At 35.0% G+C, this 16,580-nt stretch overlaps 1 protein-coding gene across 3 annotated transcripts in view; it reads left to right on the top strand.

The window, feature by feature from the left end:
• LOC141399541 (uncharacterized) overlaps nucleotides 1-16,580 on the top strand; it is a 229,560-nt gene that overhangs the window by 14,081 nt on the left and 198,899 nt on the right. For all 3 annotated transcript variants that reach the window (XM_073978509.1, XM_073978511.1, XM_073978512.1), the window contains exon 2: nucleotides 14,340-14,367. The gene's annotated coding sequence lies outside the window, so the exon portion shown is untranslated. The remainder of the gene's footprint in view (nucleotides 1-14,339; nucleotides 14,368-16,580) is intronic.

Genomic DNA, 16,580 nt, shown 5'->3' with positions numbered 1-16,580 from the left:
CTTTATCACTTACTCCGACCTCCATGGACCTCATCATCAGCTTCCTATACATGTTGAGAAACTTTTTAGAAGTTCGTATACATGTTGAGAAGCGTTACAAAGTCAGTATACATGTTAGGGGCCTCCATGAAGCTATTAATACATATTGAGAATTTATATAAACCATTTTTGTATGAGTCCGGATACAATATTTGTGCCGCATCAACTCAATGGACGTTTTTGGTGAACCCGATCTAGCTTTCAGTTTACCCTGATGACTTTCATTTATTATTTGGGCCTCTATAAAACTTTTGATCACCAATTCGAGTCTCTATAGAATTTAATTTTACTTATTCAAACCTCATCACTGGTTTAAACCTATAAAAATATTCTGCAGAACTCCTCATCAGCTTCCCTTACATGTTGAGAAACTCTTTAAAAGTTCGGATACAAGTTGCGAAGCTGTACGACGTCCGTATACATGTTGGGAGCCTCTTTGAAGCTGTATATACATATTTAGAATTTCTACAAACGTTTGTATGCATCCGCATACAATATTTGTGCCACATCACCTCCGTGAACATTTTCTTGGACCTTTATCTACCTTTAAGTGAAGTCTTTGGATCACTATGAAGGCTGTCATTACTTGTTTGGACTTCTTATCATCTGTGGGAACCATAATAGAGTCACTTATCATATATTTTCAGCTCTATAATGCATACAAACCTATTTTTAGCTCCTTGCTATTTATAGGGAACACTGATTTGCTCCTCCTCAAGCACAAGCCTCCAGAACAAACCTTTATGATATATACGAACCTCCATAGAGTTTCTCATCAAACATTTAGACCTATGGACTCCATCAACATGTATACGGACAGATGTCATCAACATGTATGCCGTCCTTCTTTGAGTTTTTCACATCATATACAGTGACTGTCACTGAAAAGAGCTCTTCAAATATTATTGTATACAGCCATGTATAGAACTTCTCGACATAATTACCGACCTGTATTGAGCTTTACGCTTCCTTATAAAACTCCACAACATGTTTTGTTGGAACTTTTCATCAACAATGTTGACGTCTAGAAAGTGCAGCCTCAAGATTTTAAACTTCTAGAAACTTTTCGAGGTTTTCATCACTTTTTGTGACCTCCAGAAAGCAGCTCAGGCCTTTAGAAACAAAATAGACTGGTTCTGTAACATTCATCAACAAGTGTCCTGTTTTCGATATTGCCAAACATAATGTGGTCAACATGTTGTCCTAATAATTGCGTTACCTAAATGTAATTATTGTCAATCGGATTTTTTTTTTTTTTTGAAAATTTTGACTTGTAATCAATCTCCAGCCTCCAAGTCAATTAATAATAATTCTTCTGTTCACATACAACTAAAAGCTATTAGCCTGTCTTTCACTTGATAATCATCGCTTTATTATTGGCGGCCTTTTTAATTAATTTTTTTTTTTTCATCACGTGTCTGTCCCACCGTCTGTCTGTCGGTTTAATCGAACACCACATTCTCATTATTATTTACATTTTGGTGAATACAGTTTACAATAGGTATGTATGCAAATCTCTTTACAAGCTCGTTTGATAAATCTTTACAAGGCTAACAAGTTCTTCTGGCCAAGTGGTGAAACTATAGGCCAGACGGCAAGCAGTGCCGCATGTTGTTTTGAAAATAACCATAGAAAAAATGTTTTTTTACAATGAGATTTAGACATAGAGAAAAAAACAAATGGACAGCAGGTTTAAGGCAATGATATGCTGTTAGCGTAAGGTGATGATCAATGGGGGTAGGGTTGCTGGGTATAAAAACGAATATTTATTTTGCAAACTGTTATTAGTAACAAGTTTTGTTTTCTCTATTTTGATGTGGTGATTTGGGAATCTTTAGGTCGAAGGACCACAATATAAAAAAATTGAATGAAATTAAGGCTGGTTCTATGGCATATAAAATATATACTGAAGTTCAAATTCATAATAACTAGGACGGAGAAATGGGTGAGAAATTCTACGGATGTTTCAGAACTATTATCGATGTCCAAAAAGTCAAGGAAGTCCAAAGAAGTTATGGACCATGTCTTAGAGCACCGAGTGAGTGACGGTAGCTCTATAAAGGTTTTTATATCGCATACGAACCTTCTTGGGGCTTTTCAACGTTTATATAGACCAATAAAACGGCTATCAACATGTATACATAGCTATTATAGGGTTTCTCAACATGTATACGAACTCTTATAGAGCTTATCAAAAGGTATATGGTGTTCAAAATTGGTCCACCATATTGGTATAGAGAATTGAATATCTTTAAACTATAGTTCGTTCTATGCAGATAAAATGCATATTGAAGAACAAATTCATAATAACTAGGACGGAAAGGATAGCTTACTACAGCTTACTAAAAAAATTATGAACTATGCCTCGAGTGTTTAATGGTAGCTCTATAGATGTCACTATATCGCAGCATACGAACCTTCTTAAAGCTCTACAGGATTTATACAGACCAATAAAACTGTTATCAACATGTATACATAACTACTATAGAGTATCTCAACATGTAGATGAGCCTTTGTAAATTTTTTCAACATGTATACGAAACCGTATAGGCGTTTACGCGAAGTATTTGGTTTTCTAAATTGACACTCAACGTATATATAAACATCTATAGGCTTCGTCATCAAATATATGGATATATATTAACTTATATAGCTTTTCATCGGGGCTCTATAAAGATCGTTATCATGTCTAGAGGCCTCATCTTTAGAGACGTACATTTGAACAGCTACTCAGCATGTCTAAGTACCTTTATACAGTTACCAAACATTTTGAATTTGAAATCTAAATGTTTGATAATAAGCTCAATATAGACATTAAAAGAGGTTCGTATACATGTTGAGGAACACTATAGTGGTCTGTATACATGTTGAAAAGCTCTATAAATTCCCTAAGAATGCTGACAAGCTCTGTAGAATTCTGCATACAGAAAAGGACCAACATACAAGACGAGGCACTTTCTAAATGTCCATATTTGTTCTATACATTACCGTATACATGGTGAGATGATCTGTGGAGGTCTGTATACATGTCGACCTCTACAGAAGTTTATATACATGATGAGGAGCTTTATAACGGTTAGTATAAAGGACAAGGAGTAATGTAAAGATCCGTAAACAAGTTGAGAAGCTCGGAGGGGAGGTGAGCTTACATAATGAAGGGGTCGGATAAGGATCACTATAAGGGCCCATATTAATCATGAAGACCAATTTAGAGAAGCGCATACATGTGGATATGTTCAGTAGAGGAATCAATGCAATATAAGGAACAGTCAAGAGGTCCGCATACATTTCGCAAAATCTAAGCACACGGTCCTGGTGATTGTTGGAAAGAGCTATAGTGAATTGAGCAAGGTCTGTAGAAATTATACGAAACAATACTGGGGTTGTGTTCATGAAGAACTCTAGTGAGCTTCCTATATATATTAACGACAAAATAAACGATGATGATTTGCACCGTGATTTAGATTTTGTAGAGGTTGATGGTAATCCAAATCTAGAAAAATTAAATTCCATGGAGAATACCAAGCGAGGAGATTATTTCTAAATGTTTGATAATAAGCTCAATATAGACATTATCAAAGGTTCGCATACATATCGGAAAACTCTATGGAGGTTCTCATGCATGTTTGGAAACTCTATTGTGACCTGTATAAATGTTGAAAACCTTAAAAAGCTCTTTAGATTTCCAAACCAAAACAGAATCGTGTTCATGATGAAGATCTCTATTCAGGTTCGTATTTATTTTGAGAAACTATACAGAGGTCCGCATATATGTTGAAGAAAATATTTATGGGGATCACAGTAAGGAATATGAATTGTACTGATATTTTAGACTTTGTTTAGATCAAGGGTGATATAAGTCTTTGAAAAAGAATATCAAAGGAATTTAATTTAAAATCTAAATATTTGACAATAAGCTCAATATAGGCACTAAAAGAGGTTCGTATACATGTTGAAAAGCTCTATAACGTTCCCTTTACATGTTGACAAGCTCTATTGAGTTCTGTATCTAGAAAAGGCCGTATACATGACCAAGAACTCTATCGGGGTTCGAACACATTTTGAGAAGCTATTCACAGGTTGAGAAACATATTTATGGACATGTCAATAAGGAACAGGAACTGTACTAAGTTTTTACACTTTGTTGATGTCGATGGTGATATAAATCTAGGAAAAAAGTTCAAAGTAGCGAGGAGATTGTTTTAAGTCAAAATGTTTGATAATTAACTCAATAAAGGCGTTATTAGAGGTTCGTATACATGTTGCGAAACACTATAGCAACCCGTATACATGTTGCGAAACTCTATAGCAACCCGTTTACATGTTGAAAAACTCAAAACGGTACGTAGGCATTGAGTTCTGTATACAGAAAATAACCACCGCAGAGGTCGTATACACGACCAAGAACTCTATACGGGTTCGAATACATTTTAATAAGTTATCCACAGGTCAGTGTATATGTTGAGGAACATATTAATGGACACATCAATAAGGAACAGGAACTGTACTGATTTTTTCACGTTGTTGAGATCGAAGGTGATATAAATAAGTTCAATTGAGAGTACTTAGCGAGGAGATTGCTTGAAGTCCAAAATTTTTGATAATAAACTCAACAAAGGCATTATTAGAGGTTCGTATGCAAGTTGCGAAACACTGTAGCAACCCGTATATGTGTTGCGAAGCTCTTTAGCAACCCGTATACAGGTTGAAAAACTCAAAATGTTCCTTAGGCATGAGAGATTGTTTGAAGTCCAAAATGTTTGATAATAAACTCAGTAAAGAAATTATTATTGGTTCGTATACATGTTGCGAAGTACTACCCGTATGCATGTTGAAAAGCTCAAAACGGTCCGTAGGCATGTTGACAAGCTCAATGGAGTTCTTTATACAGAAAATAATTTAGAGTTCGAATACATTTGAAGAAGTTATCCACAGGTCAGTGTATATATTGAGGAACATATTTATGGACATATCAATAACGAACATGAACTATGTTGAGTTTTTACACTTGGTTAAAGTCGATGATGAATCTAGGAAAAATAACTTCAATGGAGAGTACCTAGCGAGGATATTGCTTGAAGTCCAAAATGTTTGATAATAAACTCAATATAGGCATGAACCTCTAGATCGTATACATATCGAAAAATTAAATGTATGTTTGTATACATGTTGTGAAACTCTATAGCAACCTGTATACATGTTGAAAAACTCAAAATAGTTCGTTTGCATGTTGACAAGCTCTGCAGATTTCTGTATACAGATAAGGACCAACACAGGCGTCATATACATGATGATGAACCCTATTGAGGTTCGAATACATTTTGACATGATATTTACAGGTCCGTGTATATGCTGAGGAACATATTTATGGACATATCAATAAGGAACATGAACTGTACAGAATTTTTAAACTATGTTGATGGTGATATAAATCAAGGAAACATAAGTTCAATCGAGGCTTCCTAGAGAGAAGATTTTTTGAAGTGTAAATGTTTGATAATAAACTCAAAAAACGCATCATTAGAAGTTCGTATACATATCGAAAAATATTATGGATGTTTGTATACATGTTGTGAAACTCTATAGCAACCCGTATACATGTTGAAAAACTCAAAATGTTTCGTTGGCATGTTGACAAGCTCTGCAGAGTTCTGTATACAGGTAAGGACCAACACAGGCGTCATATACATGATGATGAACTCTATTGAGGTTCGAATACATTTTGAGATAATATTTACAGGTCCGTGTATATTAGGGATATAACTTTTTGCACTTTTTTGCAGATATCGAAAATACCACCACATAGCCGTGTAGAGCATGAAAAACTATTATGAAATAAGGTGTAATTTTTTCTCTATCGCGAAAAAAGTTTCCGCACCAAATGCATTGAAGTTCAGTAATGCATTTTTGAATTTTTTCTTTTATAACAACATGTTTGCTTTTCATTAAAATTTTTATTTTTTTGTAATATAATTTAAAATCATTATCAAAGCGTTCTGGACCAATTTGATCTCAAATCGCGCCATTTCGGAGCATATTAGGAATTTTTGACACAATTGCAATTTTTGGTATTTCTTTATAAACTCGTGAATTTTATGTTTATATTTTTTGTACCTATCGGACAAGAGAATATGGTGTCATTTGCAACAAATTCGCGAAAGTTACAGACCGTTTTTAATGACTTTGCCTGTGAGAAATATATTTTTGTCTATAAATATTTATTCAAACAAAGCAAATTTAAAATTATAAGTAGAAAAAATACCAAAAGGGTTTTAATAATTGCGGTCGGTGCTGAAACTTTTTTCATCGAATCGATCGTAAAAACGCGTTTTCATTATTAGGACAAAATTCCCCACATGGTACTGGTGTTGTATTTTTGTAGAAAACAAATACAATTCTCACAGGCAAGGTCAACAAAAACAGCCTGTAACTTTCGCGAATTCGTTGCAAATGACCCCAAATTCTCTTGTCCGATAGGTACAAAAAATATAAACATAAAATTCGCGAGTTTATAAAGAAAAACCAAAAATTGCAATAGTGTCAAAAATTCTTAATATGCTCCGAAATGGCGCGATTTGAGATCAAATTGGTCCAGAACGCTTTGATAATGATTTTAAATTAGATTACAAAAAAATAAAAATTTTAATGAAAAGCAAATATGTTGTTAAAACAGATAAAATTAAAAAATGCATTTCTGAACTTCCATGCATTTGGTGCGGAAACTTTTTTCGCGATAGAGAAAAATTGACACCGTATTTCACAATAGTTTTCCATGCTCTACACGGCTATGTGGTGGTATTTTTTTGGTTATAGCCCTAGTGTATATGCTGAGGAACATATTTATGGACATATCATAAGGAACATGAACTGTACAGAGTTTTTAAACTTTGTTGATGGTAATATAAACCTAGGAAAAATGTGTTCAATGGAGAATATCTAACTAGGAGATTGTTTGAAGCGTAAATGTTTGATAACAAACTCAATGAAGGCATGAATGGAAGTTCGTATACATATCGAAAAACTCTATGGAGGTTCGTATACATATTGCAAAACTCTATAGCAACCCGTATACATGTTGAAAAACTCAAAATGTTTCGTTGGCATGTTGACAAGCTCTGCAGAGTTCTGTATACAGGTAAGGACCAACACAGGCGTCATATACATGATGATGAACTCTATTGAGGTTCGAATACATTTTGAGATAATATTTACAGGTCCGTGTTTATGCTGAGGAACATATTTATGGACATATCATAAGGAACATGAACTGTACAGAGTTTTTAAACTTTGTTAATGGTGATATAAATCTAGGAAAAAAATATGTTCAATGGAGAATATCTACCTAGGAGATTGTTTGAAGCGTAAATGTTTGATAACAAACTCAATGAAGGCATGAATGGAAGTTCGTATACGTATCGAAAACTCTATGGAGGTTCGTATACATGTTGCGAAACTCTATAGCAACCCGTATACATGTTGAAAAACTCAAAATGGTCCGTAGGTATGTTGACAAGCTCTGCAGAGTTCTGTATACAGATACACCGACGATGAAGAACTCTAGTCAGGTCCCCATGCATGTTGAGGAGCTACAAGGGATCCGTAAATGCATATGTTGAGGAAAACATTTATAGAAATAACAATGAAGAAGATGAACTGTACTGAGTTTTTAAACTCTCTTGAGACAAATTACGATATAATTCTTCTAAAAGGGACTTCAATAGAGAATTTCCAGTGAATAGCTCTATACACGTCTCAATTTTGGACAAAGAGCGCAATATAGGCATATTTAGGTAATAAGGAAAACTTCGAAAGTCCGAATAATTGCCTAGAAGTTTTATAAAAAAATGCATATGTGGTTGCTTACAAGCTCAAAAAATTTCTTGATTTCTTGTTGCTGTTGTGAGTTAGCACCCTCTTTCTTTTAAATATTCATGAAATTCTTAAGTTCTGATATACACAATTGATTTGAATATACAACAACAAATTACAAAATTGCAATTCATTGAAATTGTTGTTTAAGAATTTTTAAATACTTTGAAAAATGTGTGTTGCAAGTGTTGTCTGTTGTTCTCTACTCTTTGGTTCGATATTGTCGAATAGAATGTCTTGTTAACTTGACTTCTACTGGGACCGTATGTTCGTTTGATTGTCTGTCTACTGATTTAATGACCACTGGTTTTTATTTAACTTGGTTAACTTTGGCATTCAAAAAAACAAAAACTGAATTACAAGAGATATTGTTACGGCAAGTATGTAGATTTTGTAGACATTTTTTTTTTTTGCTTGACATGTAGCACCGAATGTATGCAAAAGCAAAACAACTTCCAAAAGCATTATTTTTTGTCAATTGCTAAAATATTTAAATTGAGTTCTATGGGGCCACAAGCCATACCAAACCTTCCATATGTTTTGGAAATTTCAAATATGTTTCTCAATGATATTTCCTTCACTAACTTTTACTTTTTATACATGACCTGAAAACAAGTAGTATACACATGTGGGTATTCCCCAATATGTATTTCCATCCCCTTGAGCTGGTGTCTCCTATATTATTTTGTCTTCCTCCTTCTTTCCTACTTTTCTTGTGACCTCAAAACTAACTGTCATCTTCTTCTCAAGGTTTGTAAGTCAATGTGACCTAAAAAAGCCAATGTAAACCTATGTCCGGCCATTTAATATTGCTGTTGTTGGTTTTTGAAGGTTTTTTTCTTTCTTTTTTTCTGTTTTTGATGTTCAGAAGTATGCCACATAAACCTGTTGAACATGTTGTACTTGTGGATGCCGTCTGTTTAGAAAAAAAAGTACACCACTGATCTTGCGATCAATCCCAACAGCACAAATGAAAGAAACCAGCAACAACGACTATGTAATTTTCTTTGGCAAACTTTTTTCGTAGTTGTCGGATATTTTCTTTTTTTAGTTTGGGTCATGAGCTTGGTTCTTGCCCAAGCTGCCTTTCCCCCTTTTAATGTCCTCCTCCCAAAATCATTTAGAGAATTTCTTAGTTTGTCTTTAAGCTTTTATGACCCTCTTAATGAAAGCGCACGTTCTTGGTTTAATGGCTTTTGTGGTCATTGTGTTTTTCTTCGTCTTTGTCTGTTTCCACTTCCCTTTCTCTTTTTTCGTTTAGGTTTGGTCCAGGTTTATTTACATTATCCAACAAATGCTTAAGCTTAAATGTAGTGTTGACTTGGATAAAATATTTCCAACGAATTTTGTTATTGAATTCAGACCAAATGGGAAATAAGAAGTGTAAAATGAACATTAGGTCCTAAGGTGATACTAAAAACAAAAGGAAGAAATTTTAATGGAAAACAATAATTTTTTTATTAAAGAAACGGAAGTTTAGTTGTCATAAAATAACCAGTGAAAATGTTCCAATAGATTTTGAAGAATTTACCGAGGTCTTAAGGCATAACATTTAGGTACCTTCAAGAGTTTAAATTTAAAATACACGCCGAAAAACTCAGTTAAGATCCATGCACAATAAAGAACGATATAGGACAAAACACATGTTTAAAAAGTCTGTGGAGCATTCACAGAAAAAACTTTTTCGATAAACAGTTTTATAAAGATGTGTGTATTGTAACTAACTAAAATTTTACTAACCTTTTAAAAGATGAAATTAAAGTTATTATATTTTCAATAAATAACTACGTGAATAAAAAATCACGTTAAAAACTGACAATGTTTGATAAACACGTTTGTACATATGACAATTCGTTTATCGACAAAAAATCAATCAAAATTTCATTGAATATTTGAATTTGTTTATCAAATCGTTATCATTTTTTTCTGTGCAACATAACTGATGAAAATCCCTAGGCGTATACATTTCAAAGACTAGTTCACGAATCGCTTTGATTTTTGTTGTAGCAACTTGTAGTCACTGTCCCCCAAACGGTATAAGTTTCGTCAAGGGCTAGTCCATACTTCCTGAGAAAATGGCCTGATAGGTACAAAAAGGCCCTATGATTCGATTCGGTCTACAATTTGGGCTTGTAACGTGACAAGTGTCATATACATACAACAACACCTACGGTCTTCCCTTACCACCATAGTAGCAATGAGTCGATATGCTCACTCAACAGCATCTCCATCTACGCCAGTCATGCATTGAAGTCATTTGCTTGCTGTACTCAATACACAATAATTCGCAATCACTCTGTACAACGTAAGCCTTTAGTATTTTGGTTTTCGCTGTAGGAGTCAGCTTGATACTGCTGGGGGCTTTCTATCCACCAAGGCATTCCTGGGTGGCTTGTTGCGTTGGCAAAATTTTGGAAGGGACTACCCATTGTGGCTGTCCCATTAATAAATTGCATACTGTGAATTCTGTTTACTGTCCCCCACAGAGACTTCGGTTTCCTGTTCCACACAGAGACTTCGGTTTTCTGTTTCACACGGAGACTTCGGTTTCCCGTCCCACACGGAGACTTCGGTTTCCTGTTCCACACATAGACTTCGGTTTTCTGTCCCACAGGGAGACTTCGGTTTTCCGTACCACACTGAGACTTCGGTTTCCCGTCCCACACGGAGACTTCTGTTTCCCGTACCATACGGAGACTTCGGTTTCCCGTCCCACACGGAGACTTCGGTTTCCCGTCCCACACAGGGACCTTGGTTCTTTGTTCCTGGATATAAGCAGTAGTCTGTATGAGTTCGTAGCTGTAATTAGTGTTGTATAGTAGTCGTTCCGAACAGAACAGCAGATCGTCGTCAACCAGCCCGACATCAATCAACACGTTCCCGATCAATACTGAAACGAATCAGCAACCAGGATCGTCGCTTCCTATCATCGATAACTATCGTTATCAGCTAGCATCGTCATCACCGACCTCCCCGCTAACCATCGGCGTTCCCGAACACCCCCGAAACGTCATCGCCGAGCGTCGTCACCCGTCGCCGTTCCCGAACAACTTCGGACGAGTTACCGAACATCACCGAATCGTCGTCACCGAGCTTCGTCAAGCGTCGTCGTTGCCGAACAGCATTAGCCGAGTTGCCGAATCGTCGTCACCGATCTTCGTCAACCATTTCCGTTCCCGAACATCACCGAACTTCATAAACCATCGTCGTTCCCGAACAGCTTTTGCCTAGTTGCCGAACACCAACACATTCGAGTTGATAAAGTTCCCGATCAGCTATAAATCGTCATCATCTGTCCTATCAGCATCCTCCGCTCCGAAGAAGGGCCAAAGTAATAATATCGCATTTCATTGAATAGTCCGGTCAAAATAGACATTGAAATAGCAAAAATTCCCACAAAGCTGAATTTTGGTGGAGAGCTAGGGTTTGCCATTAGAAGCAACGTCCTAAAAGTCCCCATCGATCCCATGTGTGCAAAAAAAATTATTCGGGGTCAAAGGTCAAAATTTAAGGGTTTTTAGGTTTTCGGATTTATTTTTTGAAAACGGTTGATCGAATCAGAAAGTGACTAAAGTAAATATTGTAGACAGAAAAATTATCTACAAGTTTGACCCTTATAAATTTTTTCTTAGAAGGAACCATTCTTGAGATATAGCTGTTCTAAAAAACACATGATTTTTATGCACTTATAAGGGAAATGTGCACATATTCAGACGAACCGGCTAAAATAAGCGAAGTAATCGGGTCTGTCCCGCCAAAAAATATATATTTTCTTGAAGAGCGAAATTATAGCTATCTTCTAAAAAAAATTCCAACAAAATCGGAGTGTGTTTAGTAGAGTTATTCAATGTTAGAGTAATTTTATGCAAAAATAGCCCATTTAACCCACATGTATAATCGAAAGCCCAACGGGAACGACCGCAACGAAAACTCTCCGATTTTTTTCAAGTTTTGTCCGAAGGTAGGGTTTGTTGCGCTGATTACGGAAATGTATAATTTTCAACGGTTGCGGATCCAGTTCGCCGGTTATTAGACCCGAAGGGCCAAATTTAAAAACCGGGTTAGAACCGGTTCTACTGAACCGATTACTGCAAAGTGGATATCGTTTGAAAGCTTACGGAAGTATCTAACACATAGTGTCGTTACTTTAACCGGTTCGCCTCATAATGTACTTACGCGGCTAATTTTTTATTTGACCTTTAGATCGAGATATCTCGAAAATGGTAAGTTTTTTTTAAGAATCATAAAGACCAATCTTGTAGACAATTATTGAATCTACAACTTTTACTTTAGCGGGCTTTTGCTAAGTATTACCGTTTTTGAGAAAAACTAAAAAAACTGAATAATGCCTCCAAAAATGACCTTTGACCCCTAATAACTTGTTTTGCACACATGGGATCGATGGGGACTTTTAGGATGTTGCTTCTAATGACCAACCCTAGCTCTCCACCAAAATTCAGCTTTGTGGGAATTTTTGCTATTTCCCCCTTATACGCATGTCTATTTTGACCGGACTAGAAGTAGAACATACTAGTATCTAGATCAATAAATATCCTATTGAACCCCTAGAAGGGATAAAACTAGTCTTTTATTTCGTAAGGTTTAGTGGGTCCTTATGGAGACCCTGGACGCGACTGGACTTACCCCAGCTGACGAGAAAACCACGTTACAGGCTTCGTAATATTTTGTGCAAACTTAGTTTAAATTCGAAAATAAGCCATGTCGGTCCACTCCTTCAGGTACCTCCCCACAAAAGTTCAAAAAATTTTGAAAAAATTGTGCACACGATAACTCTTGATGGTAGTGACCGCTTTGGTCCATACTTTACACATCCTCAAAATTTATGCCAGATATATATCAGGTTCGAATATGGACTATATATTTGTCCACTCTTTGGGGTACCTCCCACACAAAATTTTGAATAAATTCAGTTTAAGACCTGCTCTCGAATCACTTTGATTTTTGTTGAAGCAACTTGCATTCGCTGCCTAAATTACGGCAGTAAACGTTTTTTCAGGGGCAAGTCCATACTTCATGAGAAAACAGCCCGAAAGTTGTAAAAACCCCCCAATGGAGTGGCTGGAGGGCTTGAATCGAATAATGCGTTCGTCCACACTTTGAATATTGTAATATTTCTTCGATTATTAGATGAAATTCGAAGGTGGTGCTTATAGGTCCACATCTTCCGATACCTCCCCCCCCCCCCCAAAAGTTCGAAAATATTCGCTAAAATGGTACGATCGATTTCTCATAGACCGATTTGGTCCAAACTTTGGATCTCTAAATATTGTCGAAACTTGGTTTATGTTCAAACTTGTGCCATATATGTCCAATCCTTGTGGTGCCACCCACACAAATGTTCAACATTTTTGTGTGGTTCGAGGATCCTTTGGACATTTTTACCGAAGGTTTTCCTAGTGGCCCTGTTTACAGCGATATTATGTTTTTCGTAGGCTAGTGTGATAAAAAGGTCCTATCTATCAATATCCCCACCAATTTTGAGCTTTAATCATATCAAAACTTTTGTCGGTTCATACGCCCAAAATTTTGAAAACCCCCCTAAATACATACGTTTTTTGGGAACAAAGTATGTATTTCAATCCACACAGACTGAGGGTATATCTCTGTCGGCAACGCCGACTGATACTTTTTTACTAGTTCTAATTTACCTCAATACAACCGTTTGAATTCCTTATAGGAATTTAAATTAATTTTTTCATTGTTTTCTTCAACAATATCTCACTAACCAATGGTCGTAAATATTTTGCTCAGAAAATTTCCAAAGTTGGTAACACAGCCCAACTGTTAAACTTGTTAAAACCAAGCTAAAGAATTTTGTGTGCCTTGTTGCCACAACAACTCTTTAGCTGCAAAGTAATATTCAACAGGTGGCCAGTAGGAAAGGAATTTGTTTTCTGGAAAGCCTTCTTTGTTTCAATGTGGGAATGGTGAATGTCCAAAATTAACAGTGGAATGCCTTAAGGCTTACTCATGTGTTTATGGTCAACAAAAGGTGTTTACAACAAATTTCACAGCTACTGTATGGGTTTCATTTAGGTTTAAACAAAGGAAATCCTTTTTCGGCGAATAAAGACGTTACTGAAATATTTAAGACAAAAGAAAAAAGACCAGCTGTGGATAGGATTAAAGGCAATCGCATGGGCAAATCAGTACTGTTGGTGTGAAACTATACATTGAAGTCTTTCTTTATTCAGTTTTTATGTTGAATTTTAAAAAGAGAATAAAACACTTTTTATTGGCAGCACTTGGCACAGAAAAATGCAATAAATGAGAAATAAAACTTGTACTACTGTTACCTTAAGATTTTTAAGAGTTACTAATAAAAATATTAAAATTACAAATTTAATTAATTACTAAACAATATTCAATTATATATTTTTAAAATTTTATGTTTTTTCTATTTTTTTTAGATTGCGCACAAGGATATCCCAAAACTAGGTTTGTAAAAAACAAGTTCAAAGAACACAAGCTACCAAATAACAGAAAAGTGGCCTTTATTGTCGGCATTTCCGAACTTTATAAAAAAATTTAAAAATTTCACAATACTCATAAATCATGCCCTTAAAAATCATGTCAAATTCATCAGAAAAGTATCATCTAATAAAAAAATATGTCACAGCGACTTCTTTCCTTTGACAAATTTATCTCAGACGTAGATACATAAACAAATCCAATCAACTAATTCTAAGCCTCATCATCATCGTCTTTCGCTTTATGTTTTGACTCAGAAGAAAAATATTCATGTCATGCTACTAGCAATTAAATCAACCTCATCATCATCATTGTCAGCTATTGTAGTATTATTTGTAAAATGCAGCTATCTAGCTATCTCAGTATGTATGTGGAGAAAGAGCAACTGGCAGATCTAAGTAAGATCTGCAAGTAAGTAGCACGCTATGCTAATAATATGTTTCAGCTTCATCAACATTATCATCATTTGCAGCAAACAGACATACGAATTGCATGCAGCAATAGATTTGATCCTATACCAGCAATTGTTGGAGTAGTTCAGTTGTTTCTTTTCTGTTTTCTGTTTCTTCTTAGTTCCAACTATTTTCCATCACGACTCAATTAGGGGAAATATGCAAAATTTTCTTTTTTTCTTCTTTGCATTTTTTGTTTTTCGTGCAACAATTGTAAAAATTCTTAAATTAAATTTTGCCATAGCTATTTTTCGTAATTACCCATATTTTTGCGTTTCAATTAATTAATTTAATAAGTTCAAGGTAGACAGACAGACGAGGAGTTTAGAGAGTCTAGATTAGAAAAAAATTATGAAAATTTTCAAATGAAATTGAGAAAATTATGGTTAGGCTAATATGGTTATTATGGAAATATTGTGGTTTGGGAAATCTATTAAAGATTTCATGTGGGAAATCTTTGGCTAATTGCTGTAACAAAATTGTGAAGAATATTGCAAATTGTGGAGAACAAAATCCATTAGAACTTAAAGCCACAAGTCATTAATATAATTAAAAGTTTCCTAAAGGTCTAAATGGCAAATACGGGAAGCTCTTCGAATACAAAAGGGGAACGCTAAAGATGTTTAGAAGCTGCTAAATGGAGGACCGTATGCATTGTGATATCATTTATAGGAAATTTGTATAAATAATCAAAGACATAAAACAGTAAAGACAAGACATAATGCATGCAACAAAAAATGTTTATGAAACAATGTATAGAAACATTACCCTTAAATGAGACAACGCAGGTTGCAGTTAATTTAAAATAGCAATCTAGGAGGAGAATTTCATGTACTAGTATCAGAAACGAAATTAATGAGTTCAAGGATCTATTCCAGAAGAATTCCATGTCAATGGGATCTTTAAATTCGTTTAAATACGCACAAAATATATAAGAGGAAATAATGTTATTTAACCATGTTGTAAAATTACATTATGTTAAATTCAAAAGCCATTCACTGAAGAATTATAGCAAAAAATGTCTTATCTTGTTGTATTTATGTCTTATGTCTAATCTTTGACATTTTTCTCCTAGATTGCGATTTTAAATTGCCTGCAACCTGCATTGTTTCTGTTAATAGTAATGTTTCTATACATTGTGCCATAAACATTTTTTTTTTTGCATGCATTATGTCTTGTCTTTACAGTTGTATGTCTTTGAAAAAATAAATAGCGCAAAAGTGCAGTAAGGAGCTCTAAAGATCCGTGCTCATAAGGATTAGCTTCATAAATATCCATAAACATGTTAAAGAGCTTTATAGATATCCATATACATGTTGCAGAGCTCTATAGTTGTGCTTAAATATGCTGCAAAAGTTTATTGAAGTCCACAGACATGTTGAGGAGTCCTTAAACATGCAGCAAGACTTTATTAATATCCCTCAGTAGTGCTGTGAGGAGTCTAAAGATTCGTGATCATAAGGATTAGCATCATAAATATCCATATACATGTTAAAGAGCTCTATAGTTTTGCTTAAACATGTTGCAAAGTTTATTAAAGTCCGTAGACATATTGAGGAGTCCCTAAACATGCAGCAAGAATTTATTAATATCCTTGAATATGTTAAAGAGCTCTATTATTGTGCTTAAACATGTTGCAAAAGTTTATTAAAGTCCGTAGACATGTTGAGGAGTCCGTAAACATGCAGCAAGAATTTATTAATATCCCTCATTAGTGGTGTGAGGAGC

Source organism: Musca autumnalis, unplaced genomic scaffold (assembly GCF_047663935.1).
Source record: "Musca autumnalis isolate F117 unplaced genomic scaffold, ASM4766393v1 scaffold_3, whole genome shotgun sequence".
Classification (NCBI taxonomy): domain Eukaryota; kingdom Metazoa; phylum Arthropoda; class Insecta; order Diptera; family Muscidae; genus Musca; species Musca autumnalis.
The sequence above is the reverse complement of the archived record's forward strand: the minus strand, read 5'-3'. Positions and strand labels throughout refer to the sequence as shown.